Below are 21,226 nucleotides of genomic sequence, written 5' to 3'. Positions count from 1 at the left end.
AGGTTGCTCAGAGCTTCAAACAACCTGACCTGCAACGTTTCCAGGGATGGGGCAACCTGGGCCAGCGTTTCACCACCCCTTCTCTCTAGTCTAAATCTCTCACTTTTAGTTTCAAGCCACCACCCCTTGTGCTGTCACAACAGGCCCTACTAAAACATCTGTCCCCATCTTTCTCATAGACTTCAAGCACTGCAAGGCCACCAAAAGGTCTCCATGGAGCCTTCTCTTCTCCAGGTTGAACAACCCCAGTTCTCTCAGCCTGTCCTCATAGAAAGAAGACTTCCTTGGTAAGTTTTGTCTGTCAGAAGTGCAATACCTTTCCCAGCCAGTTCTTGCTCTCTCAGCATACTCAGGAGGCAACGTGGTGGTGTGTGCAGAATATTCCCCAACAGAGCATTAATCTTGATATTTGCAGGGTAGTAACAGCTACTGTGATGAGCAGAAGTGATGGCTGCGGCTGTTGAGCTTCACATCCTGGCTGGTACTGGACAGAAGGTATTCTTGAGGGCATCTGAGCAGCAGGGAAAAAATGAGGATGGGGGGGGGTGGGGAAAGGAAGGGACATGAATGAGAAAAGTCATAATTAAGAAGAACCAAGTTAACTGGAGACTGGTTGAACAAATATAGAATAGTTTTACATCTCAGGAGGGAATAATACTGCTACAACCTCAGACAGGGCCCGAGTCCCCAGGCAGGAGGAGTTTATGTGCTGCAGTCCCGTCGCAGACAATTGGATTGAAGCACACGTTTAAGGACAGGGCTGAGCAGGGAGGGTTTGTGAGATCTCTATAAAAGCACAACCCTTCCATTCTCCCAAACCATATGGGTCTGACTTCCCATATGGAGTGACAAAATAAAAATATATTCTAAAAATAGCTCTCACCCAAAAAAAAAAAAAAAAAGGCAAAAAAATGCACTGGCTGAAGGCTGCTTCCTGTGCTGCCATTTGATTAGCCTCCTGTATTATTTCTTCAGCAGCAATTTCATTGCTCTCTGATTTGGAGCATGAAAAGCTGTTTTTATAGTTGTAAACAGAGGAGAAAAAGGCATCCGGGAAGCAAATATAGAGAGCTCTTCTGGCTTTATGGTAGCTGCAGGAACAAGTAAAATGATTTTAGAGCAGAGGAAAACAAAGTGATGCTGGGAGATGATCTATCTTTGCAATCTGTATTTAAGTTCCCTGTCAGCCCCTCTGCGAGCGCAGAACATTACACATTCCGTGCAGCTCCAAAGTAACCTAAAGGAGCCAAAAATTGTCAGAGCAGAAATCCCCTGTGCCGAAGGGATCTCTGCCAGCACGGCTCCCACCCTGCTCGGCACGGCGGCCGCATGCGGCTCCCTGACAGCTCCTTCTGTCCACCGCGATGAGAGGAGCTGGAGGAGCTGCTCCCTGTGTGTCGTGGCGTTGATGGATGGTAGTGAACGCAGACATTCCCATTTGGGCTCTGCTGGAAGGTGCCTTCTCAAAAATCAGAGGCTGTTTTTCTTTCTTCTTCATTTCTTTTTAGGAAGAAAAACTACTGGGAATTTAAAATTCTTTCCCACTTCAGCTGGGTCAGGAAGCAAAGCACTAACCAAGTACCTAGGGAGCTGCTGGTGGCATCTAAACCCAGAAACAGCTGACTTGGAAGGAGATGAAGGAAGGAAGATCAGTTTTGGTCTTGATCTTACCAGTGGTTCTCTTCCTGGTCATGATTGTATCAATGCTTATAATTTCTAAAGGATGAGGGTCAAGAGGATAGGACCAGACTCTTGTCAGTGCTGCCCAATGACAGGACAAGGGCCAGTGGGCACAAACCAGAACCATCTGAACATGAGAGAAAACTTCTTTCTTGTGAGGCTGCTGAAGCCCTGGAACAGGCTGCCCAGAAATGTTGTGGAGACTTTCTCTGGAGAGATTCCCAACCTGCCTGGACATTGTGATCCTGAGCAACATCCTGGGGATGACCCTGTTTTAGAAGGAGAGGTTGAACTAGATGTAGATGATCTGTAGAGTTTCCTTCAAACCCCCACCTTGATAGGATTCCATTATGGGAGCCTCCTACCTTCAATTTCTTACTTGAAAACTCAGCACATGTCTCCAAGCTCCAGACCCAGCATCTGTTGCAGGTCAAAATAAAGTTCTGTTATTGTTTGGGGTTTGTTTGTTTGTTTGTTTTAGGTTTATGGGGTTTTTGTATTTTCTGTCTCTGGTTTATTAAAGCTTTAGAAATGACTCTTCCAATCTGAGCAAAAGCTCTAGATTTACCCTTAAAAGAAGCTTTTATAATATCTAAGAAATATTAAAATGCTAAGAGGGAAAAAAGAAAGATATCTAGAGTAGGAACAAGCTGAGCTGTAAAAGCTTTGGAAGAGAAAGGATTAGAAGCCAGCTTTCCTCTACAGAATTTACATAGGGAGGAGGGAAAAAAAAAAACTCACACCACTTTGGAAACAATTATTTACAAAGTTCAAAGTATTTGGCACTCTTTGCTTTAGTAAGATAAGGGGCAACAAATAACATCCATAGTCACAAGGAGTTAGCCCAATTACTTCTGTCAGCAAAACTGATTTCACAACATACATATTGCTGCTAGGAAGAAATACTTTTCTTGCCTCAAATTCATTTTTACATTGCTAATAAGTCTCTTAGCAGTAGATTAGAAGTGCCTCTTAAGCCAGGAACAGGCAGATCGCCCTGAGCGCAGCCAGCGGTCTCGTCTCCGGAAAAAACGTGATTGAAGCTGAGGAGAACTTCGCCTGAGGAGGTTCACTGCAGGTGTTTGGTCTCGTGTCTGTAACCTGCACTGTTACAGAAGCTGTTAATAATTATTATACACCAGCAATCTTCAGAAACATGATCTAGGACTATCCTGACCTTTTTACCTCCAGAAATGAGAAGGCGTTTTCAGGGCTACATGCCCGGAGAGTAGAAAAGATTTCACCTGCCTGAGAAGGCTGTGTAAGGGCCAGAAACCTGAAAAACTTGCTCAAAATGATCCCCAAATTCTCTGAAACCTGACACCTGCTGAGCCAGGTAAACCCTTTAAGGCAATGTAAGTTCAGGAGAATTTAACTTCAGTAAAACAGTGATGGATGAGAGGCAATCAAAGGCAGTTCTGTCTGGCCATCAGTGATGGGTCCCACTGTCCTGAGCTCCACTAACGTGGCACAGTTGCCAAGGAGATGCAGTAAAGCAATGATGGATGAGAGGCAGAGACAATCAAAGGCCGTTCTGTCTGGCCATCACTGATAGGTCCCACTGTCCTGAGCTCCACTAACATGGCACATTTCCCAACGAGATGCTGAAAAGGACTTGGCTCTGCTCTCTGGAGGTGAACAAAAGTAGGAGCTGAACTGAGGCAAGAAGATGAGTAATGGGTATGGGAGAGAAAGAAAGAGCTAACATTTTTGATACATCACCAGAACAATCTGAAAAATACTTTACTGTCAGTTGTGGATAAATTCAATTATATCAACTCTACTTGAAGATATTGAGAAGCTCCAAGCTGCCCTTGGCACCTCACCTGCATGGTACAGAAGTAGCTGTGCTCTCCGGATGGAAATCCATCAGTCCAACTCCAAAGAGCCTGTCACTGCTGTCTCTGTGCTGGGAAAAGCAGAAGGAATAAAAAGTGATTTTAGGGCTCATAAGAATTACAGCTGGTAATGCTCATATGGAACAATAAGATGTTGTCAAGTATTGCCTGTTCTGTGGTACTTTGCATGGTAAACAGAAATGTCTCGGGAAACTGCCTGGAAAATAAATGCAGTGTCTTAATTCACCCGAAGAAACTCACTTGGGCAAAGAAAACATTCAGAGGATGATGAAGAAAGAGGATCAGCTTCCAGCTTGTGGATATTCTGGACAGCTCTCTGATTGTGTGTAGTAGATAGGCACTTCACCGGAGAGTAGAGATTAGAGGTGTCTATGACCGGTCAGAAGACTGTGAGAGGGCATCTGACAAAGTTCCCGCTCAAAATGCTGCACCCAGAAAAGGAGCTAAATTCTTTCAATGACATTATGCTGGTTTAATTCCTCACTTTCCTCATTTGTGTTGTTGTTCCTCCAAAAGCTTTGTGGCAATTCATGTCAAAGAGCTATGTAAATATTTTCATGTACTGTGTGGAAGATGATGTCAGGCAGTGATGGGAGTGAAATACTGACTCTGTATAACTGTTTGTACCTCTGATAGAATTGACTCATTTTGTGAGATTATAGAAAATACATTCCCTGGTTATATATGCCCCTAGAGGCCTGGTGGAGGTGAGATTATGCAATCTCACAATGTTATTTTACCAGGGGGGAGGGGGGGGAAGAAAAGAAAAAAAGGACTAAGTAAATAAAAAAGCAGCAGGATATGACTTCATCATGCACTGTTGACATCTGCTTATATGATTTAAAGGATGTTACTATGAATATCAGAGCTGTTAATGTAAATGATGAAGAAATCATAGGTCAGTCATACAATAATAAATATTAGCATAGGTTTCCCAAGGCCAGAAACAGCTGAAATGGTAACAGGAATTATGATTTTACTCTTGAATTATGTGATACTGAAAACACTTTGGTGTCTGCTGCTTTCCTGGAACTGGTCCATTAAAGCCAAGCAGATACACTTTCCAACCTTTTTTATTCCAAAAAACAATGTCACCTTTGCAGGAGGATTATTTTTCCTTCTGTAGGCACTTGCCTCAGCCCATACCCTGCATTAAGTTGTCATGTTGGAGGGATGCAGTGAGCTGCAGGCACACGGTCCTTGTTGTGCAGGGTTCTGGACTAGGGATGCAGCACCCTACCTCTGGCATCTGTGTTAGATACATCAGGGGCAAAGAGGCAACAGAGGGGGGAAAAAAACCTCATAACTGTGCTACATCCACACAGCAAGCATCTTACCTTGTCCTCAACCATGAGCTGCTTCCCTCTTCAACACTAGAATGAAGTGCTCTCAAAAGGCATTAATGCAATAGGCAATATATTAGATATGATGAAAGACTGGTCCAAACAATATGCTTTAAATTGACAGAACACCCAAAACTCATGGCACTATTTATGACACCACTGAATTAGCCTGGACATGCAGAAGGCACAAAATAATGTGCCTGTAGCCTTAGTGTAATTCATTTAGGAGTTATCTGGCAACACCTTGTGCAGCAAAAAAATCCCCCCAGCCAGGCTGGTGCTGCAGAGAAATGCTTTCTTCTCAGTGCAAGGGGCTGGCAGCCACTTTGAAGCACTAAGTGTCATTCTTCACCTGCTTTCCCCAGCTCTGAACATCCCTCCCTGTGATGAGGGCTGTCTGAATTCATCCCAGAGCCATCTAGAAAGTCAGAAGCTGCTGCAGGAAAATATTTTAGGCAGTAAGAGCTGCTGGGCGATTACAGCATTACCTACCTGGGGATCCCTGCCAACCGCCGCACAGGGTGGGCTTTGGAAATGCTGCTAAATCATATTTTTACAGAGAAAAAAAAAGAAAATAAACCACAATCTAATCCTGTAATGCTCTCTGAATATTGTTGGGCTGTTTTTCCCTTAATGCATGTAACTCCTTGCTGATGGGAAGCTCATAGCTGAGCTTCTAGCTGGTGGCTAACGCCGCAACGCTCCGCATGAAGAAAGCCGGATGCGCCACGAGTATTTTAGCATGGTTACACAAAAGTCTAAAATTAGGTCATAAATTATATAATCTTGCAAGGAAACAACAAATTTAATGACTATGCCAAACCAGAGATAAAAGCTGAGGAAGGAAATAGCATCTTGCTCATTAAATATTAAGGATCAGACCCTTCAAACATTTTCCAGTGATGAACTCTGTGGGAGTTTGGCATCTGTATTTGTGTGTATTCTATAGAATGTGCTTATACATCACATACAAGGGCTGAATGTGATTTATTGAGCACACACACATAGTAAGTGTATTTATAATGCATAAATATATTCCATCAAGAGCAGGGAAGGTGATTAGTGACAGTTTCCTAAGAGGTTTAATCAGATATTTTGATGGCTTATTTCCAGTGTTGCTCCAAAATCATTTTTCATTAGAGGGCAAGAAGAAAAGGCAGGTAGAGGCATCTCTCTTTCACACTTACAGTGGCAGCAGATATCACAGACTTAGAGATCAGCTCTGTGCATCCTCAACGGGATTGAAGAACCCTGTAAAAGAAGAAAGGTTCCTGAGTTCTAACAATGGATTTGAAAACTCCCCGCAACCTTTCCATCCCTCCCCTCACACCCCCGTGCCCCAGCCTCTCTGCTAACCTCACACAAGGCAAATGCGATTTGATCTGTTAGAAATAATGCAGGGGGGAGGTTTTGTGCATATTCCCTTAAAAGTTTGAAGCTATTCCCCCGGGAGCGATGGCTGGTGCTGATGTCCTGAGTATGTTAATGAGGGGGAATGAGCATCTCTGATGGAGGAAGGCAGATAGTGCTCCCATCCTTGCTGTCGTCAAAGCCTGGCTGATAACCATGTCCTCTTTTTTTCAGAGATTTGAGTCATTTGTGGCTTGAGTATATAATCCTTGTGCAGAAGCCTGGGAAAACTGCTGTTGATGCCCTTGGCAAATTCTTATCCTAAAAAAGCATGAAAAAGAGCACCAAGTAATTTCAGTTCCATAAAATACATTAAATGCAGCACACAGGTATGTAAATGGGAAACACCATAACTGTAATTTGCCCATTTAGGACCTGATCTAAAGGCTGTAAAAGTTAATTTGAAATCTTTTCATTGATTTTAATGGCCTTTAGATCAGGCCACTATTATTCACTGCCTATCATGTTTGTTTCAGTGCAACAGTGGTGTTTGTCCAAAACATGAATGATGTGGATTGTAACGCACGCAGATCCACTGCTCTGCGTGCAAAAGCAGAGCCTGTGAAATTATTGACTTCATTTATTGACTTATTATTATTTATTGACTGTAGCAGCGCATGCAAAGCCCAAAAACCGAAATAAAGTGCCAAATAATGATTATACCTTTTAAAAGTGAGATAAAAAATGAGGAGGCCTTCTTCTTGTTACTTACTAATACAATCTAAATGCATTTGTGGCATCATAAAATCCAAATGGAATTTCTCACAATTCCTCATTTCTGTCTGCAGCAGTTCAACAACAACAACAAAAATGACATGGAAATGATTCAAAACCTCTTGAAGAAACAGCATTTTTTTTTTTTTCTAATTTGAGGAGGAAAAAAAAATACCAGTTTCAACCCAAGCTCAGCAAGGGATAACAGCATTACAGTCACTGCATGGAGAATTTAGCCACTCATAATTCTAAATCCTTCTCAAACGCTTTATTGCTATAAGGTGGCTGATACCAACCCCTACACAACAGGGCTCCCATAGCATTAGCCATGAGAGATAGGCTTCCCGAAAGAAACTATAGCAAAGTAATTGTAAATCTCTAATGATGCATAAAACCAAGCTGAATTGGCCCTGAATTCTCAGCATAAAAGAAATGAACCATCAGAGGAACCAATTCTGGTAGCAGTATAACATACCCCGGTGTGGAAACTGTTTATGGTGTTTGCTGCAGTGGAAATATTCTCACTAATATGCAGGCAATAGGAATTCATTAAAAATGCCTGAATGTTGCAACTTCTCATGATACCATGTGTGACATTAAAAACAAATCATTAGCCAAAAAGAAAACCTCATCTGGACCAAACCAATTCAGCATCTTTCTCAGCCACAGCCAGTTTTCTGCGTGACAAATCCAGAGCGTTCTACCTGGTTTTAAACCCAGCCTGTGAAACTTTCAGGCTGGGTTTGTGCACCTTGGCAGTTACAGCCTCAGTAGGCTGGACTGGGCTGGAGCTGTGCCCCACCAAGAATGTCTCTGGGTGCCCAGCTGAACATGGACTGACTACTTGCCAGGAATCATAGAACCACAGAGTTGTTTAGGGAGCATGGACTGACTACTTGCCAGGAATCATAGAACCACAGAGTTGTTTAGGCTGGAAAAGACCTTTAAGATCAGTGTGTTCAACCATTAACCTCACAGTACCAAGTCCACTGCTGAACCATTTCCCTAAGCGCCCTGTCCACACATCTTTTTAAATACCTCCAGGGAAGATGATTTGACCACTTCCCTGGGCAGCCTGTTTCAGGGCTTGACAACCCTTTCAGAGAAGAAATTGTTCATCATGTCCAAGCTAAACCTCTTCTGGAGCAACCTGAGGCCATTTCCTTTAATCCCATTGTTTTAACAGAACAAACCCATACCCATCTCACTGCAACATCCTTTCACACAGTTGTACAGAGTGAAGTCTCCCCTCAACCTGTTTTTCTCCAAACTAAACTCCAGTACCCTCATCCCACTCCTCACAAGACTTGTTCTCTGGACCCTTCTCTGGGGGATTTGTAGCCTTTCTCTGAACCCACTTCAGCAGGGTAGTGAGGGGCCCAAAACTGAACCCAATATTCTGGAAGACCAGCCCAATGCCTCCTGCCCCTCCCATGCTTTGCTCAAGAGGAGAGCTGTGCTGGGATCTCCAGTGGTGGCTTTTAAGGGTGCAGAGCCATGGCCACACAGCAGTGGCACAGGGCTGTTCCTGCTGGTGCACCAACATAGAACCCAAACCTCCCATTTTCTTAGAAGGTTTAGTCAATACCCACTGGATAAGTATGTAATAAAATATTTAAATCCATAATTAATGACACCATTTAATTAATTAATGATACAAACCACAAAACCTTAACGACGAGGCCAACTCATTCTGCAAACCACAAGGCACAAAGCTGGACCTTCACCCATTAATCCATCACTCTGCAGAGGCAGCTTGCTCCAGAAGCAGATCAGATTGATTATCTGAGAGACCAGAAATCACTTACTCATGCAGAAAAGAGCACAGCCCATGCTGAGGTCATGATGCACATTTCCCTAGGAGCCTCTAACCTGGCCCTAAACACGGTTGGTTTTGAGATGAGAAGCCAGGCTTGCTTTCACATCTAGAAGGTCTCTGGCTTCTCTTTTTTCTTTTTTTTTTCCTTTCCTTTTTTTAAATTTTTTTTTTTGACACTGCCAAGAGGTATTGCATGGGATGATGCTTTTCTAGCACTGGGGCATCTGTCCACTGAGAACTAGATTGACAAGGCTGAAACGGTTGGGTTTGTTTGCTTTATCGTTTCACAAGTCTAAGAGGCAGACATCTGAAAGCTCGGATGCATCACTGTGCAGTGTCAAAACCAGCAGAGGCACAGATTTGAAATCTGCATAAGTGGGCAAAAATAGGGCAGATCTGAAATTAATTACAATTTCTAGGCATCACCTAGAGAGCAATATTTATCTGTAACAGGCATGCATCGATGTATATCGCATTTACTGCATGGTTTTTAGTCCAAGCTGCAGTTTTCAAGTTTGTGTGTGCAGGACTCTGAGGCTTAGCAATGGATTTTCATTTTACAAAGCATTTGAAAGAATTATTTTATGAAGGAAAAAAAAACACCAACCAACCAACCAAGAAGCTCATGTCACCAATTTAAAGTCAAACTAAACTGAAATGAAAGTGACCCATTGGGGCTTTCTATGCTTGCAACTATCTGTACCACGTACTACATGTGCAGTATAAAACACACCATAACTACACATAGGTGTTGCAGCCTTATCTATAATCCCCATGGAAATTACAGGAAGAAAAGGTAAAAAAAAAATTGTGAGGGATTTAAAAAAAAAGAGAAAAAAAAACCCACCACCCAGGCATTGATCTGACTCTCTTCCCACTGTGGTTAATGGAATTTTGAACACTGATAGCAGCAGAAAAAGTTAGGATAAGGATAAAAGGGAGAGAAATGAAGATTCCCTATTAAATATCCTCCTTGTGCGTATGTGTAACAATAAAGAAATGGAGAAGGTGATGAAAGAAGGGAAAACTGCTGCAGGCATGAGAGACACACGAACTAATTCACACTGTTAGAACCTTCATTCAGTTTGGTGAAGTGCTGGCACTGTGAGCATCTTCTTTTTTTTTTCATTTGCTTGTGAGTGAGGGTTCTTACCCTGCAAGCGATTCTTATGGCTGTTCATTTTGGAGAGAAGTTCAGCCTACTTGACCCTTTGCCCTGTGGATCTCCCAGCAGTGTGTGCTATCTAAAATACTCCACCTGACACCTCTATATTCCAAACTACCTCCATTTTTCCCAATCAAACCACAACAACTCTAATTAAATTTAAACAAGAAGCTAAAGTGAGATGAATGGTTTATAGGTGCTTCATGCTTCCTTACATTGATTAATAGATAAAGAATTCATACCTCCACCAAATTAGTTGACAAACTCTGCTGTAATTTATTCCTTGTACGTGATGATCTGTAAGCACAGCGCACTGCAGGCAGGGGTGAGCTCCAGCTCCCTCTAAACACATTTTGTGCTGGTTGGCTGCACCCACCAGGTATTTACACCCTGCAAATCTTGCCTTTGTATTCAAAGTTCCTCAGCGTGGTTTTGGGTCAAAAAGAAAGTGGCAGCAGTTATTCTTGCACAGAACACCACGATTTAGGGATCAGCTTTGCAGTAAGGGCAGGTGCCTTGGACCATATTATTTCTTGGTGCCCAAAGAACTGCTATCTTGGGTTTTAGCTTTCCTTTTGTTTTCCCTGATGTTGTCCTGCATATTACTCTGCTCTCTAAGTGGGAGGCAACTCACAGAAGGGTGAGGGTTGCAAGGGACCTCAGGAGATGCTCTAGTCCTGCCCTTCTACTAAAGCAGTTAAATGCAATTTTCTTTCACATACAGAAAAAAATTTTGCCAGAGCCATGAATTTGCCACTTCAGAATCAGGCTCTTTACCCCCAAAGCTGATCCAGATGATACCTGCCTGCTTCTAAAGTAGAGCATTACAAGAAGGTGGCACACTAGGGGCTGTGCCAGGAGCTGCTTGTCTGCCCTGGACAGAATCAAGCCCAAAACATCGTGGACCAGGCTGGAGCCACCCAGAGGTCAGCCCCAGCTTTGAGAGGTGGCAACAGCTGAGCTTATTTCTAAGGAGTTTGCTTTGTTGAGTAAGGCAGGTCAGGTCAGGGTAGGAACCAGCAGCTGGCAAGAGATGTATCTATATGAGGCTTAATCTGATTCACCAATTACTACGCAGTTCAAATTTTGCAAGGGACATTCAGCCCTGGAGATGGATATCCCTGTGTCAGAAAAATGGAAATCAATAAATCTATTCAGAAAAACATAATTTCATTTTGCTTCTTAACTAGAACTTGAGATACACACATTTCTCCCTTCCCAGTCCTCCCTGACTTAAATGTATCCTGTGTTATATAAGTAATTGTTTTGAACCCACTCTAGGACACAGTCAGAGACATGACTCCAATAACACATTATCAGTAAAACAAAGCAAAACAGTTTCATGTCCCTGCTGGGTTTGTATATACACTCTTAAATGAGCAGATTCTCTCATTATTCACCCTGATCTGGTCATTGTATGCTTAGCCACAGCTGTCACAACAGGTGCCTGAGTGTCCTCCTGCTTCACGGCACCGTGTTTTCTCTCCAGAGTTTGTTGTCAAATTCCTCTGCTGCCTTTCTCTGGTGACTCTGCTGTTCTGCCTCCAGGTCCTCCCAGGTTCAACTTTATAGTTACTTTTGAAATCATCAAGTGCTTGCTGACTCAGGATGTGGCAATCCTTCATTTTAAGCATCAGTTCTCCTTCACAAGTTGATGTTCCTCATCTCATCACCAGAAAACCATTTATTCCTCAACTTCAGCCATGCTTCTCTTGCCTGGAACTTTCTCCATCTTTCTTGCTCCTTCCAGTGGCCACTTCTAAATGCAATGCCCAACAGTACGTTGCAGAATACAATTTGGGACTACACATCAGTTAGAGGCTGATCCCTCCACTAGACCAGATTATCTCCCCTGTGTCAAACAACAGCCAGAGTTTCCAGTGAGCTGAGAATTTACAGATCAGCTCTTGACCAGCATCATAGAATCACAGAATCGTTTTGGTTGGCAGACACCTTTCAGATCATCAAGTCCAGCAATTAACCCAGCACTGCCAAGTCACCACTATACCATGACCCTCAGCACCACATTTACACAGCTTCAGTAGCTCCTTGTTTCTCTTAAACTTGGGAGCCCAGAACTGGACTTCAGACGTGGCTCCACTAGGTCAGAGTAGATGGGGAGAAGAACCTGCTGACTGCACTCTTCCAAATGTACTTCAGGAGACCACTGACCTTCTTGGCCACAAAGGCACAGTAATGACGCCTGGTGGACTTCTTGTCCACCACAGTCCCTAAGTTCTCCTCTGTGAAGATGCATTCCAGCATGTCGACCCTAACCTGTACTGGTGCAGGGGATTATACCTCCCAGGTGCAGGGAATCATTCCTCTCTTTCTTATTCTCCCTTTGCCACCATGTTATTTTTGAAGCAAAATAATTATTGTTGGTTTAGATGTCTTGACCCTTTCCAGCATGGGAAATCTCTCTGTCTTGCAGCTGATCATGTGCTAAACTGGAACAGGGGCAGCTCCTCTGCTCTGCTACGGTGCAAGTTTGCCTGAATGCAGGGACATACTGATCTTGAAAGAAACATAAATCCACAATAGACGCAAGGAAACTAACAGAGGCAAACAGGGATTTGAAGGGGGGACAAACCAGGACTGAAAGCTGGTGTACTGCAAAACCCACAGTGCAAAGAATGCCAAGGAAAGGAGCTTAGCCATAAGGCTTTTTGTTAAGCTTGTTCTAATTGCTTTAATTCATGGTTTTTCTTAACTTTCTTCAAAAATCATTGGGCAGAATAAAAGGAACCTTGATTGCAGGAGTTGAACTCTGAGTTTTCCACAGCCTTTCTGTAGCTGTAGAAGCCCCACGTTCCATATTATTAACCTCTCTCTATTCAAGGATCCAGAAAAGGTGGTGGTGTCAGCTACCCAACCTGAAGTTCAAGACCTTTATGGGCAAGGCGACATTTTAGAGCATAATAACTACACAAAATCCTTATCAAAGATTGTCAGAGAGTTGGAATTACCAGTGGTTATCAGTCAATAATTGTTAGAGTAACTGATGGGTGAGCAGTAACCCTTCACATGCAATTCTTCTGTGGGAATGAGAAAAGCAGCTGGAAGGAATTCATAACAAGAACCTCACAGAGCTCAGAGAGATGTGATGTATAAACAGATTATTATTTCCTGTGGATATTGATGACAAATAGACTGGATTTGGTATGGATGGGAAATATCACCACACTCTAAGCCATCTGAACTCCCTGTGGTTCAAGGTAAACACCTTTCCTGTAACCCACAAGAACACAGCATAAAGCAAGCACTGCATATCTGGGTCACTAGAAATAGAAAAGTTGAACATTCCCCTTGTACACTTTCCATTTAATTCACCTTTCCTGCAGGGTTTTGGTGTAATGAGACATTGATTATAGCAAGGAGTGCTGTATAGCATGAATTAATTCATGTAAGAGAAACAGAGAGAAGCCCTAAGTAGCCAGATAAATAAAATGCCAAGTGTGATGGTCATCTGGTTGCAAGTCAGCCTCAAGGGACTCCTTTATCTGTAAATCATCTACTCAGTGACCACTACCAACACCTGCACTTCTCTTCCCTCATCCTTCCCTGTACCTACAGCTCTTCTAAAATATGAAAAATCCCCATAGAAAATGCAAAACCAACCCCAAACTTTTGGTCCTTTGCTGGAAAACAGATAATCGATAACGATGTGATAGCTAATGATATGAGAAAATGCACACCCAAAATTACTTTCCCATTTAATTTAGAGAAAAAGTCTACTCAGTGCATGGTCAGTTGGTTCAGTGTAATAAACAGCATTTATAAAGAGAACACAAAGCAGGAAGAACATGGTTTGTTCCCCCCGATTCGCTGCTCACCCTTGCTAATTTCCTCCTATCTCTTGTAGATTTGTTTTAAGCCAGGCAGGCTTGCACCACAGCAGAGGGGAGGAGCTGCTCCCATTCTAATTTAGTAAGGCTGATATTTGGAGATGTGGGTTGCATCCATGAAGTTAATCACAGAAACACAGGTTGCAAAAGAGCCTCAGGATCACCAAGTCCAAACAAGAACCCTACTCTACAGGGTTCACCTCTAAACCATATCCCCAAATACCACTCCCAAATCACTTTTAAACGCCTCCAGGGTTGGTGATTCCACCTCCCTGGGCAGCACATTCCAGTGTCTGTCCACTCTTGCCATGAAAAAAATTCTCCTTAATGTCCAGATTAAACCTACCCAGTGGCAGCTTGAGGTCTTTCCCTCTTGTTCTATCACTAATTACTTGTGAGAAGAGAACAGCACTGACCTCTCCACAACCTCCTTTCAAGTAGTTGTAGAGAGCAATGAGGTCTCCCCTCAGCCTCCTCTTAAAACACTTTTATGGGCACGGGCCAGATCTAAAGATATTACCTGGCTTTTCACAGTGCTTCCAGAAAGATTAAATGCTAATGAAAAAGACACTGAAAGAAGAAATATGCTCAGTGCAAAGGTGAAAAAGGAGCCACCTTCCTCCTTGGCACATCTCAGGTTCTTCCTTCGCTTAAGTCACGTCAGGTATATATCAATATATTTATACAGAACATCATTTACCAAGTCAGTCAGCAAAAAGTTTACAGCTGGCCATCAAGAATTATACACAAGGGAAAACTACACTAAAGAAAAATAATGACTCCTCATCAACTTACCTTGAGCCTTGTCACACCGTGAACTAGCTTGGATTTGGCACTACTAAAAATATTTAGGAGGAGGTGGGGTTATAGTTTATGAAGATCCCAAATTCCCTGCAGTGTTAAACTGTGGCACTCCAGAGTAAATGGTGCCTCGTATTTTGACTGTACGTGGAGCAATAGCATACATGCATAGCTTAGCTCCTTTGATGGTTTCCAACATTGAAAAGTGTTCCCGTCGTGCTGTGAGGCTATTTATTTGCATTGGTCTCATTTTATCGCTGTGAGAAATGCCCTTCACTGTCCACAACCTTGGATACTGAATTTTAGATGTTGGCCAGACACATGCCATGAAGATCCAAGGGAGGAAAGGTAACCACCACCACCTCAATTTGCAAATATAGTTTTCTTCCCTTCATACCACAGAGAAAGAGAAAAAGAGAAGAATACCTTTATGTAGGAAAAATCTTCACAGAAAGCACAATCTGAGCATGGGGAAATGCTGAATTCAAGACATACATTAGTCTTTTATAATCTGCCCTCAGATCTAGCCCAGAACGTGCTATTAACTCATTTTATACTGCCAACCTCTAGAGGCAAGAGCCACACCTTCCACTACAAGACCTGTACAGTCAAATTAAAGTCCATGAAAGGTACTCATCAAGGACCAAAGGACTGCACCGTGGCCTTTTCAAGCAAACTCTGAGCCCATGGCACTGACAGTATTGGATAAAATAGAATCATAGAATTTTAGAACAGTTTGAGTGGGAAGGGACCTTTAAAGGACATCTAGTCCAGCTCTCCTGCAGCGGGGGAGGACATCTTCAAATAGATCAGGTTGCTCAGCCCTCCATCCAACATGGCCTGGAATATTACCAGGCATGGTACATCTATCATCTCTCTGGGCAACCTGGGCCAGAGTCTCACCATCCACATGATAAAAAAAGTGCTTCCTTAGATTTATTCTGAAAGTCTAAATCCTAATTAAAATATATACTTGTGTGAATGTTTAATTAATAACTTGCTCTGCTTGTTTGCTCTGTTTTATTGACAAAGAACTCAAAGATGTTCATTAAAAAGGTTCAGCAAATTTTGTTACACACCTAGTACACACCTCTGCCAGTCCTCAAGGACATACCACCTGCCAGCCATAAGGAATCCTGATCCTCTGTTTACATCATAGAATGGTCTGGGTTTGAAGGGACCCCCAAAGGTCATTCAGTCCAACCCTCTCTGCAGTAAGCAGAGGCATCCTCAACTAGATCAGGTTGCCCAGAGCCCTGTTGAACCTCACCTTGAACATCTCCAGGGATGGCGCCTCAACCACCTCACTGGGCAACCTGTTGCAGTGTTCCACTACCCTCATCTTCTTTGTGATTGAGCAAGCTGACAAGGAGAAAGGACTGATGTCCTACTGAAGTTGCAAAAAGTCAGAAAGTATAGAATCACAGAACCTTTTGGATGGAAGAGACCTTTAACATCATCAAGTCCAACCACTGACTCAGAACTGTCAGGTCACCACTAAACCATCTCAGAACCACATTTACACAGCTTTTCCTGCACCTAGGGCTTGACAACCCTTTGGGGGAAGAATCTGTTCCCAGCATCCAACCAAAAATCTCTCCTGGCACAACCTGAGGCCATTTCTTCTTAATACTAAGGAGAAGGGACCGACCGCTATCTGTTCCAAACTCCTAGTTGTACAGAGCAAGAAGGTGTCTCCTCAGGCTCCTCTTCTCCAGACTGAACAACCCCAGATCAGGCTAGCTGCCAGCTGTGGGAGATCCTTCCTACAGTAATGAACAGTTCTCAGGCTAAAGCTGAATTACAAACCCCAACTGGAAATAGGGTGTTTAAAACAGAGCAAGAAGTCCTTTCCCTCCCTGAAGAGCACTAGTTTCCCAGACAAATGGATGGATTATAACAAGCCATTGTGCATTATTTTCTGTCTTCAATGACCTAGTTCCCATGCTGTCTGTAATACTGAAATGGGAAACTAAAGCTTGGGGGTAGATCTTCAGCTGGAGAAATTCAGCCCTGCTCACTGTGTCAGCACACAGCAGGCAGAGAGCATCTCTTAGTCAATGCTCAAACCCCAGAAAGTTTCGTTTCTTGACTTGATTAAAACAAGAGAGAGAGAGAGAGAGAGAGAGCCAGCCAGCCAGAGAGATGCATTTTCAACAGGTGAGTAGGAACATCTTTACAAACCTGAATTTTGGAGGTGATTCCAATGACAGAAATTTGCTTAACAACTCAAAAAGCTGAGGTGCATTTCTGAGCTGAATGCACAGATCCTAGCCGGGGTTGGGTTTCTGTTGAAGTTCTGTTGATATTGTCTTTTTTTCCCCCTCAGGTTTGTTTGATAATTACAATTAAGATAAGCAAGTGATGAGAGTATTCACCAAAAGAGCTTCATTCTGCCTTATTATTATCTTGGTGAAGTGTACTTTACTTCCTTAAAACAGCATATGTTGCAGAGTGATGTTTCTTGTGATGACTTCCAAATAATGTATTTACCCATCACTTAAATCACACATTATAATTTATAGGTTAGTTACTCTGTTTTGGTGTCAGTCAAAACTGGAAGCTGTATGGCAGAGCTTAGATTAGGAGAAAGATTTTTCATGGTGAGCTTTAATAAAATAATGATGACTTTATAAGAGCTATTGCAGAACAAGCTGTCATCTAATAATAAGCTTGTTCCTGTTTGGTTAAATGCTTCATCTTGTGCTTGTTTGTAAAAAGTTAATCATTACAGCACAGTTACACTTTAGCAGGTGAGCCTGCACTGGGTAAAGCCCCAGACACTGAGCTGCAGCTCCGCCAAATCAGTGAAGAGTGAACCTTGAGATTTCAGCCATTTTTGTCACAGCATGCACTCCCTTCTGAAGAGGGGTTTGATGTTTTGCCCAAACAGCTCCTGTAAGACTGGCAAGGTGAAGGTGACCACCCGAGCCCTGTCCCAGCACTGCCTTTACAGACACATCAGTACTGATGTGCTGGCTCAGCACAGACAAGGGCACACACAGCAGCCAAGTAGGAAGGCAGAAAATCCCTGAGATTTCCTCCTAGGTCTGTCTTGCTCTTACCACACCAGGCTGGAAGCTCAAAAATCTCCCAGTGGACCCCAGAGGGATGAGAAATGAGATGCTCTCAACTTCTCCATATAAAAATTATTCCAGGGGACAAACTCTCCATCATTGTGAGCCCCGAAACACAATGATGTGCTCTGACCCCAGGAGAGCATGGTCAGCCTGAGGGTTCCACTCAAAAGCCTCACAGAAAATGGGACAAAGCACAAGTTATTGACTCCCAGAGCCTGCACAAACACAACAGCTACTCTCTGCTTGCTGCCCCTGCCAGCATGGTTAAATGCTGACACTACTCACTGCCTCCTTGTACATGGCAGACCTCTGGCAGATGCTGATAAATGCAGTTTCATGATGGGCTGTGCTAGATCACAGATATTTGTATTGTAAAGCAGCCTCCTGCTGTGACCCATCCAGCCATGGCCATCTGGACCAGTGGGTGCATCTCTGGTTACATGTGCAGGTGGCCCTTCGGTCAGACATGGCAGAAGTATTACCCAGCAGCTCTCCATACTGTGTAGAGTTCCCTCCATAAATCATGTGCTACCACACCTCACTTCAGGAACCTGGAGGCTGTCCAGCTGGACCATGGGCACAGACCTCCTCCACCTCTTGCTGTTGTGTGGTGGGCAACACTAGCAAAGCAGTTTGGGGAGCATGGGTTGCTAAATGCTCTCCATGGTAAAGGGATGCTCTCAGAGCAATGCAGGGACACCAGCTAATATCATCTCAGCTCCTGAAAAACTTTCCACCACCCTCTGAGAAAACAAAGAGGAATAAGTTTACCTCATCTGGCATCAGCCTTCCTGCACAGAGAAACTCGAGTGCTCAAAAAAGCAAACCTTCCTCTTACATAGAAGAAAACACCTCTCACACTCAGCTACTGAAAAGAGGCTGTAGCAAGCTGGGGGTCAGCCTCTTCTCCCAAGGAACAAAAGTAAATAGCCTCAAGTTGCACCAGGGGAGGTTTAGGTTGGACATGAGGAACAATTTCTTCCCCCAAAGGACTGTCAAGCCCCGGAGCAGGCTGTCTAGGAAAGTGGTGGGGTCCCTATTCCTGGAGGGATTGAAAAGACATATAGATGTGCTGCTGAGGGTTTAGTGGTGGACCTGGCAGTGCTGGTTCAGTGGTTGACCTTGATGATCTTCCAACCAAAATAATTCTATGAGTCTAGCATTCTTGCTGCCCTAAAGCAAGTAGCTGTTGCTGCTTTCCCGTGGAATGGAGCAGCTTAGTCTAGATGATTTAGAAATATCATTTGCCTTCTCTCCCACAGATGGCAAACTCCTTGGTTTCTGCCACCACTAAACATACACATAAATCATCAAGCTATGATCCACTAACATATTCAAAATGATGTTTGGCCTGAATTATTTTTTGATATTTTGTTTTTTGGGCTTCAAACATCAATTTCATTTTGCAGTGACTCCATGTTCCATTTTTCATACACTTAGCAAAACTGCTTAACTGAGACTTTTCTCTTTTTCTTTTCTTTTTTTTCTTCTCTCTTTTCCAACACGGCTTTATTTCTACCCCCAAAACATGCAAATCAAAGACTGGCACTTATATAATGTGCAGAATTCCCTACTCTGGGTTCCATTGCTATGTTATAAAATATTTATCATATCTACTTTTTCTGGGGTTGTTTTTGTTTTGTTTGTTGGTTGGGTTTTTTGGTTTGTTTTTTTTTACTATATGGCTTTGACATCCCAACTCTTTTTTTTAATGAAAAGCACGCCAAGATACACAGGCAACATTTTCCAGGCCCCCTCCATGCAGCTATTTTCATTTCCATTTGCTCCCCTCAGCAAAGGACAGCCTCCCCAGTACCCACCCATGCGTGCTGCACGCTGGCAGCCTTATCGGAAACAAGGACAAGGCACATCCAGCCCTCACTTCCCAAGCTTAATGCCCTTTGCAAGCCTTGTCAGAGCAGTTGTTTGCCAAAGACAAGAAGCCTTATTTCTATTCACTCCCCGCATAATCCACCTTGTGAATTTACACCTCACCTACCCACGCATTCAAGGACCCAGAAACACAAAATATTTCCTACTGTGTTTCCAACCCGCATCCTCCTGGATACATGATAAGAGCTTAATGGCTTTGACACTGCGCTGTTTTCACATTCATGCATAAGTTATAGATCCAGCAACAGATCAGCCCTTCTTTGTGCTTCCCATTGGCTCTGGTTCGCTGCCTTAAACTGTCTGAGTCAAGGCCACGTTTTAATGCCATAGACGCTCTATTCAAATACCAGTATGACCACATTTTAAAAGCCACCCTGTACCACTTCATTGCCGCAGATGTCCTTTACATCTGGCAAGGGCCGTTTCTCTGCATGTCAACAGTAATTCAGTTTAACAGCTGTCTCTTTTGACAAGCTTAGTGTCAGACTCTAAAATGACAGGGTGACAGTTTTCCTTTTCTTTAACAGAACATAGTGCAAATTAACCATTTGAATGCAGGCTCGCTGAACGCCTCCCGAATACGGCTCTTGGAGCCGGCTGAACAGGCTTTAGGAAATGTGGGTATTCACAAGCCAAGCTGAAAACCTGTAGGGCCAGACAAATCAAGGCACTTCTCCTGAAACTGCCATTCTTACCTGAAGTCTGAGATTTCAACACCCAGAAAACCTTATGCTGAGTTGCAAGTGAAGCTGGAGGCAAACAGTGAGAATTCGCAGGCTGGTACAAGCAGCAATTTTCCTGCACTGCATAACTACACAGGAGAATTTGCTGTGTATTTAAAGCACTTGTTAGTACAGCAGCTAATGGTGCTGTATCAGCTCTCACATGGTACCCTGAACACACACAGATGTGGCAGACAAAAATGTACCTCACAGTAATTTCTCTAGGCTTAGCACTATGCCTGAGATCAAGAATCCCAGCATAGTAAGGGTTGGAGGGAGCTCTGGAGATCATCTAGTCTGAGCTCCTGATAAAGCAGGGTCACCCACAGCAGGTTGCCCAGGATCACAATGTCCAGATGGGTTTGGAATCTCTCCAGAGAAGGAGACTCCACAACCTCTCTGGGCAGCATGGTCCAGTGTTCCAGCACCCTCACATATAAGAAGTTTCTTCTCATGTTCAGATGGACCCTTCTGTTCCTGTTTGTGCCTGTTGCCCCTTGTCCTGTTGCTGGACAGCACTGAGAAGAGTTTGGGTCCCATCCTCTTGCACCCTGCCCTTTAGATATTGATAAGCATTGAGAAGATCCCCTCTCAGGCTGCTCTTGCCCAGGCTAAACAACCCCAGGCAGCTCAGCCATTCCTCGTCGGAGAGATGCTCCAGTCCATCATCTTTGTTGCCCCTGCTGGACTCTCTTCAGTAGTTCCTTATCTCTCTTGAACTGGAAATCCTGGAACTGGACCCAGTACATCAGTTGTGGGCCTCACTAGGGCAGAGTAGAGGGGAAGGAGAAGCTCCCTCTACCTGCAGGCCACACTCCCCAGAAGACCACTGGCACATTGATGGCTAATGGGGAACTAGTCTATCAGCACTCCCAGGTCCTTCTCTGTGGAG

At 43.5% G+C, this 21,226-nt stretch overlaps 1 long non-coding RNA gene across 5 annotated transcripts in view; it reads right to left on the bottom strand.

Annotated features, from left to right (window-relative positions):
• Positions 1 to 293: 293 nt before the first annotated feature.
• LOC128898090 (uncharacterized) overlaps positions 294 to 21,226 on the bottom strand; it is a 91,948-nt gene continuing 71,015 nt past the window's right edge. For 3 of the 5 annotated variants that reach the window (XR_008462690.1, XR_008462691.1, XR_008462692.1), the window contains exons 4-6: positions 6,239 to 6,553; positions 3,507 to 6,133; positions 294 to 511 (exon numbers count right to left, since the gene is read on the bottom strand). This is a non-coding gene — a long non-coding RNA (uncharacterized LOC128898090). The remainder of the gene's footprint in view (positions 512 to 3,506; positions 6,134 to 6,238; positions 6,554 to 21,226) is intronic. The other 2 variants (XR_008462693.1, XR_008462694.1) reach the window with 2 other exon arrangements.

This window comes from Dryobates pubescens, chromosome 18, assembly GCF_014839835.1.
Source record: "Dryobates pubescens isolate bDryPub1 chromosome 18, bDryPub1.pri, whole genome shotgun sequence".
NCBI lineage: Eukaryota > Metazoa > Chordata > Aves > Piciformes > Picidae > Dryobates > Dryobates pubescens.
This window is presented reverse-complemented; position numbering and strand designations above follow the sequence as displayed.